General features: G+C 39.0%; 1 long non-coding RNA gene across 1 annotated transcript; it reads right to left on the bottom strand.

The window, feature by feature from the left end:
* Nucleotides 1–5948: 5948 nt before the first annotated feature.
* On the bottom strand, nt 5949–9634 carry LOC137473447 (uncharacterized). The gene is made up of 4 exons (XR_010998805.1): nt 9301–9634; nt 9139–9217; nt 7206–7341; nt 5949–7122 (listed from the first exon to the last, which is right to left on the bottom strand). It is a non-coding gene; the product is annotated as an uncharacterized lncRNA (long non-coding RNA).
* Nucleotides 9635–10664: the final 1030 nt, after the last annotated feature.

The following is a 10664-nucleotide window of genomic DNA, read 5'->3' as shown; positions in this document are numbered from 1 at the left end:
GAGTTACAAAAATGGAGAAAAAACATTTTGGTGTTGCTAAATCATACTTATTTACTAAATATTGATACCAGATGATTTCCCATTTGTTGATAAAAACATTTCAGCATGAAAAATGCTCTCATCTAAAGGGTTTTTTTGAAACATATTATAAGATGAGGAACACTTAACAGGAGAAGAACAATAGGAAGAGCAGGTTAGTTTATATAAGAACAAGCAAAATGTTGAGCACAATAGTAGGGATAACTATCATTACAGTTCACTGGGTTAGTTATACCCTGTGGATACAATAGACAGACTTGACTGCATTCCCAATTCAAATACAGGCTGGAAGGAGAATGGATTGAGAGCAGCTCTGGGGGAAAAGATTTGGAGGTGTTGGTGGATGAAAAGAGACCTCCATAACTGGATAAATGATATCATTTATGTGAGTGAATTCATCACATCCTAATCAGACATCTGGTGAAAGAGTCACCTCTTTAAATGTGGGAGGGGAATGAGGCAGGGGATGAATGGAAGAAACGAGGTGAGAGATTCTTCAAGAAGCTGGATGAGAGACAAAGGTAACATTAAACAAAGTAGTTCTGATGAGACAGCCTCTTAAGAACCTGGGGAAGTTGCTAATGACAGGTTAGATGGAGAGCCAGGAGGAGCTCCTCTCACCCTCTGGGTGAGAATGGCACACAGTTCTTTTCCTTGCTTTCAGGATGAGTTCTCCAATCCTTATACTGCTATATAAAATACGAATAAATCTTCATCTCCTTCAGGTCTTCTGAAGAGAAGATTTAGGCCAAAGTACAATCAGGGATTATACCCAGACACCTCAGTGCAGAAGCTATTTCAGTCCTGGGTTTGTTTCACTGCAGTGACTCCCACCTGGCAATGTCACACTTGGCCTGTTTTGGGGATTTTCAGCCACCTGGTTGTGAGGAATTCCATCCCCTCTCAGTTGCTGATGTCTTTGTAGCACTGTGTAACACCAAACACCTCCTCTACTGCCTTGGAAAACTAAAGTTCATCATAATCCTACTATGGGTGCAGTGCCTTCTTCCTTCCCTAAGGATAGCAGGAAGGGTGGGGAGAGTGGGACTGGAACTTCGAGGCTCTCTGACCTGACTGAATGGCACTTCAGTGGAGAAAAGTGCATTCCATTTGGGACCTGACTGGTTCTTTGCTGCTGTTCCTGAACACCAGGAAACTGGCAGAACCATAAAAGAACTGTCCTTGCAACTCAACCTGCCAAAAATGTCCAATGTTAAAAGATTTGTATGTGGAAAAACTTTATAAGTCTGTGCACCAATAGAGAGGGAATTTTTAAATCCCTGTTCTTCCTTGCAACAACAAACATCACATTACTCATTTATTTTCAGATTTAATCTCAATTTAAAATACTGATATATTCATTTTGTTCTCTTCCATATGTAGTCACTGCTCTTTCCTAACAACTCTAAAATGCAGCTGCTCCATGACAAGTAAAGGATGAGGAAACAGGCATGCGTGACTTCTTGACTAGTAAAATTTTCCAAAAACTGGGCCAGGAGCACACAGAAGTCCTGGGGATAGCAGTAATTATACATTCCCTTGGGTTCTTTGAAGAGGAGAGAAGACAAGCATCTCCTCTTTTTCCTCCCTTATATTAAAAAAATACCCTTAAACATGCATGTTTCCAAACATATTTTATGCTCCAATTTCACTGTAGCAATATGATTCAGTAATTTCATTATGCAAATTCCTCTAATTTAGAGTGCCAATTATTTATTCTTCTTTTACCCAGTCGACACCAAAAAAAGCAATGATAGTTTTAACTTACTGGGATACAGCACACTGATAAAAGAATTTGTGAGAATATTGATTAAACCCATTATTTTTTTCAGCATGAAACATTGTGGGAGATTTCCTGTACAAGGCAGCTCTTGGCCCCAAATGGAAGAGGAGTGTGAAGCAGACGTGAAAGAGGTAGAGCTCCCATCTGTCTTTCAGTGGGGCTTTGATAACGATACACAGAATTTCAACAAGCATCTATGTGGAGGGGGTGGCAAGCAGAAAGCCGTGTGAGCACTGGTGAGTTTTCACAGTTATCCATGGAGACAAACCAGAGAGAAGTGATTAATGAGCTGGAATAACATGATCTTGAGGAGTACTATAGTTAGTGCTACAATGTTTCTTCACACTGCACACATCTGTCACAAACAGGCTCACGAAATCATTTGCTGTTTGCTTTATCTGCAGAAACATTCTTTGTGTGCTGACATCACACAAAACGTGCCAGGGTAAGCAAATGCAGCCCTGTGGCAAACAGCTTGGACCAACAGTAACACCTGTCTTCTTAACTTGCTCTGGCCAATTATTTCACAGGGCTGAGCTAATAAAAATGCCCATAGCTTGGGTGAGAAGGTGTAACAACCACCTCTGCAATCAGCCCTTTCACTCAAAGCTATTCTGACTCACATGGTTGGGCTGAGAGCTCCAGTTTAGAACAGTAATGGCAGGATGTGAGAAAACTGCTGCTTCCAAATCAGCAGCACCATCTACCATGGGAAGTGTCACTTTCCATACTTTTTTTCCAGGGATCTGTTTTAAGTCACCATAAATGAGAGGACACTGGCCCTTTGGACTGACCTTATCTTCTCCACACTTGTCACCATGCTCCCCTCTTTCTGGTTTCCCTCATCCTATCAATCTCTCTACCCTGGCTTTTTGAGTTCTGCTAGCTCCCCTCTTCTGCCATCATTCTGTCTTCACAGGGAAAACTGAGGCTGCTTTATAATTTTCCTCACTGTGCTTATGTTGCTTTTTCTTTAATTCCTGAGAAGTAGTTCTACTTACCACTAAGTTTTAGGCCTCTGACTTAACCCAAAATTTCCAACTCTTATAATTTTATGGCAAATCTTGAAATTTGTGGTATTTTTCTTCAAACATTAACTACAGCAGTAATTTGAGACTTTCCATTCCATAATAAAACAATTTTCCAGTTCTCATTTCACAGAGGGAAGCTCAAAAACACAACTCCCAGGCTTATAAAAAGAAGACCATAAACACACACCCCCCCAAATGTAGGCTATTAATTTTTTAATTCATAACTAGGAAAAGGCTCAGGAGTTTGAAAACTTGAGGTTGGAAAGGCTCCTAAACCCACCTTTCTTCAGCAATCTCCCTTTGGACTGATCATTTAATTAGAAAAATTTGATGAGAAAAGAATCATATACTCTAGGCAAGCACCATTTTTATGGTAAATCCCCTAATTCTTTCCAAGTTAAATATAACAATTTATCCTTTAATGAATTAAATAGAAGAAAGGTTTCTTCATAAATTTAAACTTTTAACTTTGATTTCTAGAATTAATTCTATATTTGTTTCTCTAATTAATTCTAAAATTCTGTTTCAGCCTTCCAATCCCCATCCCTCTTGGCACCCACCCTGCAGACCATCTCACAGAAAGATTGGCTGATGTCCAGTGACATTCACACCATCCTTCCACAAAGCCAAGCCACCATAAAAAGATTCACAAAATCTGCAGACCCCGAAACCTTGTTACTCTGCCAAAAATAAAAAAAAACAGTCATATAAAATGGGATGGTATCAAGGAAAAAAACATTAGGGAAGAAATGAAAAACATTAGAAGGTTGATTTTGGGATGTTTTAGAAAATATGCATAGTTATGTACTGAATGCAGAGTGATACCAATAATGATAGTACAAAGGGAGCAAGTTGGATTAATATAAGGAATCTGCATATCTAAAAGAGTAACTAATTTGCAAGAAGTCTTTTTTTACTTGCCAAATAGAATTTAATGTAATGCAGTTAGTATAGCTCTATTCACAGTATATCCTCCTCTTGGCAAGATTCTCTAATCTTGCCAATCCTTCCAGGAGATAATACATGCCATCTGGAGGAAATGTTTCTCTATCCCCCACCCTCCCATCTGTTATATATTTCTCTTAGATCCCCCCACCCTCAGCACTTTATCCTCTGATCATCCCTAGACCTCAGACTCTAGCATTTCAACCATTTTCACTTTCAGTCTCACTGTATTCCTCTTTGGGTTTTGCCTTGTGGTTTTATCACACTACTGAAATTCCTAGTCTGCAATAGTCTTAGTGGAATCCTCCTTCATCTCTAATTCCAATCCGTCTCTTCCTTTCTTTTATCTTGAAAATGTGAGTGGGCTCCCTGAACTCATTAAAGGACTTGTGCTATCCAATCATATACCCTTTAATCAGGCCATTTGTCTGCATTATGGTGAGACAATCAGAAATAAAATAGGAAGGGAGTTCAAGATCCCATCTTTCCAAGACAGGACCTGTTCTTTCTAGAGTAATTTCTGAACAAAAACTATATGAGCTTTGTTATAAAGAAGGTCTTTAAAAATAGAGATTCCACATATTGTCCACAAACTCAGTTTCAGTCCTTTGCTATCTTTATATTTAAAAATACACTTTGCACTGAAGACAATCTTTGTAGTACCAGTTCTAAAATTCTCTAGTGGCTTTTTGAGACTTTTACTTCTTGAGCTGCCCCAGTGAACACAAATAACAAACACTTATTCTCTTTCAGCAACCTTTTACATACTTGAATACATTTATCATGTCCCTTTTCTGTCTTCTTTTGTCCTAGACTAAACAATTTCAGGTCTTTAAAGCTTAGTCATATTAGCTTTAAATCATATTTCTAAAGGTCTAACGATTTTACACTCTTGTGCATTTTCTCCAACTGATTAATGTACTACTTTTTAAGCAGCAAATGCAAATCTAGGAACTGAATTCCAATTGAGACCTTAAAAGCAGTGAGGAAAGAGGATCTCACAAGCTTGCAAACTTACATGAGGAATGGTACTGAACCAGTCAGTTTCACTACTGGATCGCTCATTACCTCATTACTTGTGCCAAGGTGTAGCACTCTGTAGTTGCTCTTATTGAATTGCATCTTATTTACTGGAAAGACTTCTCCATTTAAAGAAATAAATGTAAATTTCAATTTTTCTATTCTTTTGTCTTGCAGTCAGCTGAAGGAAAGTTCAAGACGTGTTCCTATGGAAACATCCAACACAATTTGTGATGGACTTTGAAGGACTGATGACTATTTGGACAGACTTCCAAGAAGTTGTGCATTGTGAAGTTTTACCCAGATTTTAATTTCACCATTTGCTTACAAAAATATTATCAAAGATATTAGTAATATCAGTATGTAATTATGTGACACTCACAGCTTTTACACAGTCTACAACACCTATCAGTCTATTGTAGATGAAATTAGGCTTCTGAGACAAGGTATGTTTTAATCATGTCTTCTGAAGGCTTACAAGATGATTTTATTTTCATTGTACTGTGAACTGCTCTTCTAGGTTGATTCTGGCAGTTCATTAAGAGCATCCTAAGGTGAAACATATTGGCCTAGCCAAGTAGAAAACCTGTAAAAGTGACTCCTTTAACTCATTCCTTAGAAATTAAGTCCCCTTTTTGATGAGCAGGATGTTGCAGGACATGTATATTCACAGGGATACATCAGTTGGGATTAAGTTATTTGAAGTTCTAGGCAGTTGTTCAACAGCAAAGCAGCGAATGGAGCAGAAAAAAATCAAAATCCCATTCACATTTGTGTTTTTCTTCAATTCACAGTAACCGTTTATGACAAGAATAAGGAGTTTCTATGACTCACAGCCATTTCCATGTGACTGCTGGTTCCACAAATTCGAATCACACACACACAAATCTGTGAGCTAGAGCACATGCAGCATGGGCCTGGCAACATGTCTTGTCTGAGGAACCCACAGAAGTTTGACTTGAAGGAGATTCCTCTTTCTTTCACATAGCCCTTCGTGTACTGAACTGATAGTAGCTGGTGTCACCACTCTCCCTCTGGACGTCAGCAGGAGGTAAGGATCAGTAATCCTAAAAATCAGGTAATAGATCAGTATTTTTAAAGAACTAAAATCTTTGGTATTCTGCTGAGCATTGACTCTGCCTTAGGTCTGCAGAGCCTCCCCCAAGCCCCCTCAGCAGCCACCTGAGCCACAGTGCAGCAAGGAGAGGGTGCAGCAAAGCAGGAAACCTGCATTCCTAGGTGGGTTTGATCTTTTCTTTCTTTTTGCTTCTGCAAAACCCCAAAAGTTTCTAAAACTATACAAGAAACTGAATTTTCCAGTGTAGATAGAATATTTACCTGCAACACCAAAGCACCAAAGCCAAGTCCCTGTTCTTAAGCAGAAAGATCAGAGAATAGAAATTGTGTCCTACAGCTCAGGAAAAAAGCCTGAAATTTTGCTGGGATTTCATGGAGGGTAAAAACAAAGGGGTCTTTTCTTTCCTTCTTTCCTTCTCCATTCTTCCCTGTTCAAACACATATTTTGACCTACCCATGTCTCTTTATAAACACCTTCACACATCAAACAGCTCTTCAAAACACAAATCCTCTTGCTTTGTTCCTCGGGACACCTTTCATTTTTATGAATCAGTATTTTCCAATAAAAAAACAGATTCTTATTTTGTTCCCAAACACCTGCTTAAAAAATACACTTATCTTTTGACTGCAGAATAACTTAACAATAAAGTTTGAGATACAATTCCCCCTTCCACAGCTACAAAAAAGCCTGTTAAGACTGTGGCAAAATTTATAGCTTATGATTTCTAGGCCAGTTCTGTTATTAACAGTCTCAATTTCCTCTCCTTAAACATACTAACACAAACTGTTCTTTTGGCTGGAAAGCCAGTGAAGAAGAGAGCAGGCTGTGGCATTTCCTTCAGATCATCCTGTCTGTTTGCCAAAAGCCTACCTTTTTTCTCCTGCACCAAATGCAATGCGTTCAGAATAGCTGAATACATGTTAGAGGAGAAAAAGCTCTGGATTTTTACCTTTCCTTTCAGCATACTTTCAGAACATTTCTTGAGCAGACTTTTGGATTCATTAATGTTTCCAAAGATTATTTATTGGCATCAGTTTTAGGCAGAACACAAAAAAGAAAAATGACCTCTGCTTTTCAATTACTATTAGGGGATGGAGGAAAGAGAAAGAAATTTTCCTTAAAAGTGTATTTCCAGGGCACAGCTTGCCTGGCTTATGAAGACAACTGAGAAAGTTCCCACTTTGTTTGAACTGATGTGTTTGTGAAAGTCTAATTTCTCCTCCCACCTCTTCTTTTCTTCTGCAATGTCCAGAAAGTTCCCACTTTGTTTGAACTGATGTGTTTGTGAAAGTCTAATTTCTCCTCCCACCTCTTTTTTTCTTCTGCAATGTCCAGTCTTGAAAACAAAGTGACAGATGTTCTCTTGGATCAGCTTGTGAGACTTGCAATGTCAGGAGTGCAAACAGACTTTTGCTGTTTAGTTCAGGAAATGAGATGCAGACAATCTGATAAATAAACAGTGTTTATTACTCCAGTTTAAAGTGAGCTTTGGATTGCTTTTCAAAATACTCCTACAAGGAAGTAAGGATGAATATTAAACATGTGCTCCTAATTTAGAGACCTCAATGGCAAGGTCAGAGGGTCTTTAACTTACACAATTTGTATAGATAGGTTATAACAGGAGTGAGTGTTTCTGATCTTTAACCATACTAAAGAACCAGCAAGAAATTTGCATTACACAGAAATTCACTCCAAAGAATTACATTATTGACTCCAAAGTCACTTATAAGACTTATGAATACACCAAGATGAACTAGAATAATAGGATTTAGGACTGTGTGTGAATTGGAATGCATTGTGATTTTTATAACTAAGAGACACACAGAGATTTAAAGAGATGGCACATAATTACCGAGTATGGATTGGGACAAGACAGAGTGGAAAATACTCTTCTACTCAATCAGTTAAGTATGTATTTTTATGGTTATGGGCTCATAAATTTAGATTTAGATATCATTCAAATGGCACTTCCAGTATCAGCACCATCTAGATCCCCAGAAGAGCACTAAAGCATCATTTAACTTTTAATTCTGTGTAATGTCATGTGCCACCCTATTTGTCATGGCGATGTGGCCTACACAGCACAGAAGATCCCAGCATCCATGGCTCTGATGACACATATGCTGCCAGGCACAAGTAGGAACAGCCAGGGACCTGCCCTGCATGTATTCCAGGAGATGCAAACAAGCAAGCACAAAAGGACAATTAACTTCATAAAAAGGCAACAAGAATTTCTTTCCTATTGTGAGAAAGAAAAAAGGAGAGCTCAGAATGCAGTAGGTGAGTTTTTGAGCTAACTCGAGATATTCTGTTAAGGACATGACAACTGCATGCTCTGCTGTCCTTTGGGACTTGCAAAACACAATTTGTCCCTCAAGAGAGAATACAGAGACCCACTGAGTCACCAGTAACATTTGCTGCATTGTTTTGGATTTGTCTTGAGGCACCTCCCTTCCCTTCCAGCTCTGCAGTAAAGCATCATTTCCACCAGACAGAGGTGATTCAGAACTCATGAAATGCTCATTTTTCCAAGTAATGGAGAACTGTTACTGAATGAGTTATCATCTAAACAGCTTTTAGTGCCACATTTGAATTCTGAATGAATTCAAATTCTAGTGAAAGGTGTTCAACAAGTGTCATTGAGCCAAGAAACTTTACTCATTGTTCCCAAGAGGAACACACCCAATACTTGTTGTGAGTTTCATTTTTATTCCTAACCTTACTCTCTGCATTACTCTCTTTTTTGGAATAATGAGTTTTGGGGGGAAAGTATCCCATAGTATACCTATGCTTACCTGAGACAAATAACTTCATCTGTTATATTTTGGCTATAAGACACCAGTTAGCAGAAAACGCCTCTCAGACTTATTTATTTTATTTTTTTTAATCCTAAATGAATGAGATGCAGGCTGATAAGTAAATTATGAAAGATTCTGTGAACTCATTTTATATGCCAAACTCTCTCCAATAAAGGTGGCTGTATTTACCTGTTGATATTCACCCTGTTTTCTTATATTGTGTTTGCAGTCTCCAAGTGTGACTACAGAGATAACAACAGGAATCCAACATATGAAATTTAATTCATGAAATTTGATTTCATATATGAAATAGTCTGTAGTCCAACACTAGTAACAGCAGTACCTCACAGACTATTTTGTATTTACTATTTACTACTTTGTAATTTGAGAAATTTTCCCAACCTCTTCCTTGTAACTGTCATTGTAAACAATGAAAATATTCACCTTGCCTACACACAGTGCTCTTGTTTCCTTCAGATCCATGTTTCAGGCCAAACACTTTTCACTTTTATTATTCTGTTTCCTTAAAGGGCAAGTTTATATCAAAACACTGACATTTTTCATATTTTAGATATTGCACTATAAAGTAATTTAGGTAAACCTTACCTTTTCAAAGTGTGTAAAAATATATGCTACAGCAAAATCTTACAGTTTTCTTATCACAAGACATGCCACATCTTTAGCTATGATGTATACCTTTTTCTTGTCATAAGTGAGACTGCTGCTGCTTGGAAAATCCAGGCTTGGACCAACTCTGCCCCTATAACAGAGGGAAGAACAAAACACTAACTCACTAACTGTAGTGGGGGATTCTGGCTGCTGCCTACTGCATTCAAGAGATCCTTAATTAGAACACGGTATGGTGATTTCAACCCGTTAGCCTGATGCAGCTCAGTAAATTGTGCCTACTTAAACCTAGATCATAGGATCCCATCAGAAGGCCTGAAGCTATACCAAACTTTGGAAGTCCTACTTGCTGGATATGACACATCCAGCCTTGACTTCCACCTGCAGTTCCCCTTTCCCTCTTTTTCATGCAAGGGATAAAACTCATATAGTCCTGCAAGGTACTATGAGGGAAAGGGGAACTGCAGGCGTAAGTCAAGGCTGGATGTGTCATATCCAGCAAGACTTCCAAAGTTTGGTATAGTCTCTGGGTGAGCTACATCAGACATCCTTTTTCTGAAGTCAGCTTAACTCTTTTGAAAGCCAGCTCAACCCATACTTGGATTAATTAATTTTAAAGTTACGTCTAGTAAAAGTTGTAATTACCTTAGAGCAAAAATGAGTATTTTCTTAATAAAGATGGAATGCATGAGCAAAATTTACTCTGCATGTTATGAAGATTGTGGAGGTGACTAGTTGACAGAGCTCGACAGATGCCCTCTTCCACTTGACAGTCTTACTGAATACATTTATTAGTAGATTAAAAAAAACCCAAACCTCAAATATTAAGGCTTTGGCAATACTTCCAACTACTATTATAGAGAAGCTGTCAAATCTTTTGTTGAAGCAAATGATGGTGGGGAGCCCAGCAGATCTCCTTTGGCAGCTGGAAAGTGCCCTGTACAATGTTCCATAATGCCATGCAGAACAAATGGCTACAAGGATTATGTTCAGCTACTTGTGCCTCTGCTCCGACACCTGCAAAGAGGGATTCGTGCCCAAGAGCGTGTTTAACATTACAGCAGAGACCAAACTAAGAGAGGCCAAATTTGATTACCCTTCGGTGGCAGTGGAGACAAACGTCCTTATTACTGCTGACATTAAAGACAAGCATGAGGGAAGGCAAAGCGGCTGCCGGCTTTCTGCCCCTGAGCTCACAGCGGTCACAACGCTCAGACGCAAGAGATTTGCCTTTGTTCATGCCACGTCGGGCACCCACAGCCGCTGGTGTCCAGCGGATGGCACAGCCCGCCCCACGCCGGGCTCTCCCCGTTCGGGGCGGTGATTTACCAGCAGACGGGCGG

The sequence above is a fragment of the Anomalospiza imberbis genome, chromosome 4, assembly GCF_031753505.1.
Source record: "Anomalospiza imberbis isolate Cuckoo-Finch-1a 21T00152 chromosome 4, ASM3175350v1, whole genome shotgun sequence".
Taxonomy (NCBI): Eukaryota; Metazoa; Chordata; class Aves; order Passeriformes; family Viduidae; genus Anomalospiza; species Anomalospiza imberbis.
Note: the sequence above shows the minus strand (reverse complement) of the source record. Positions and strands in the feature narration are given on the sequence as shown.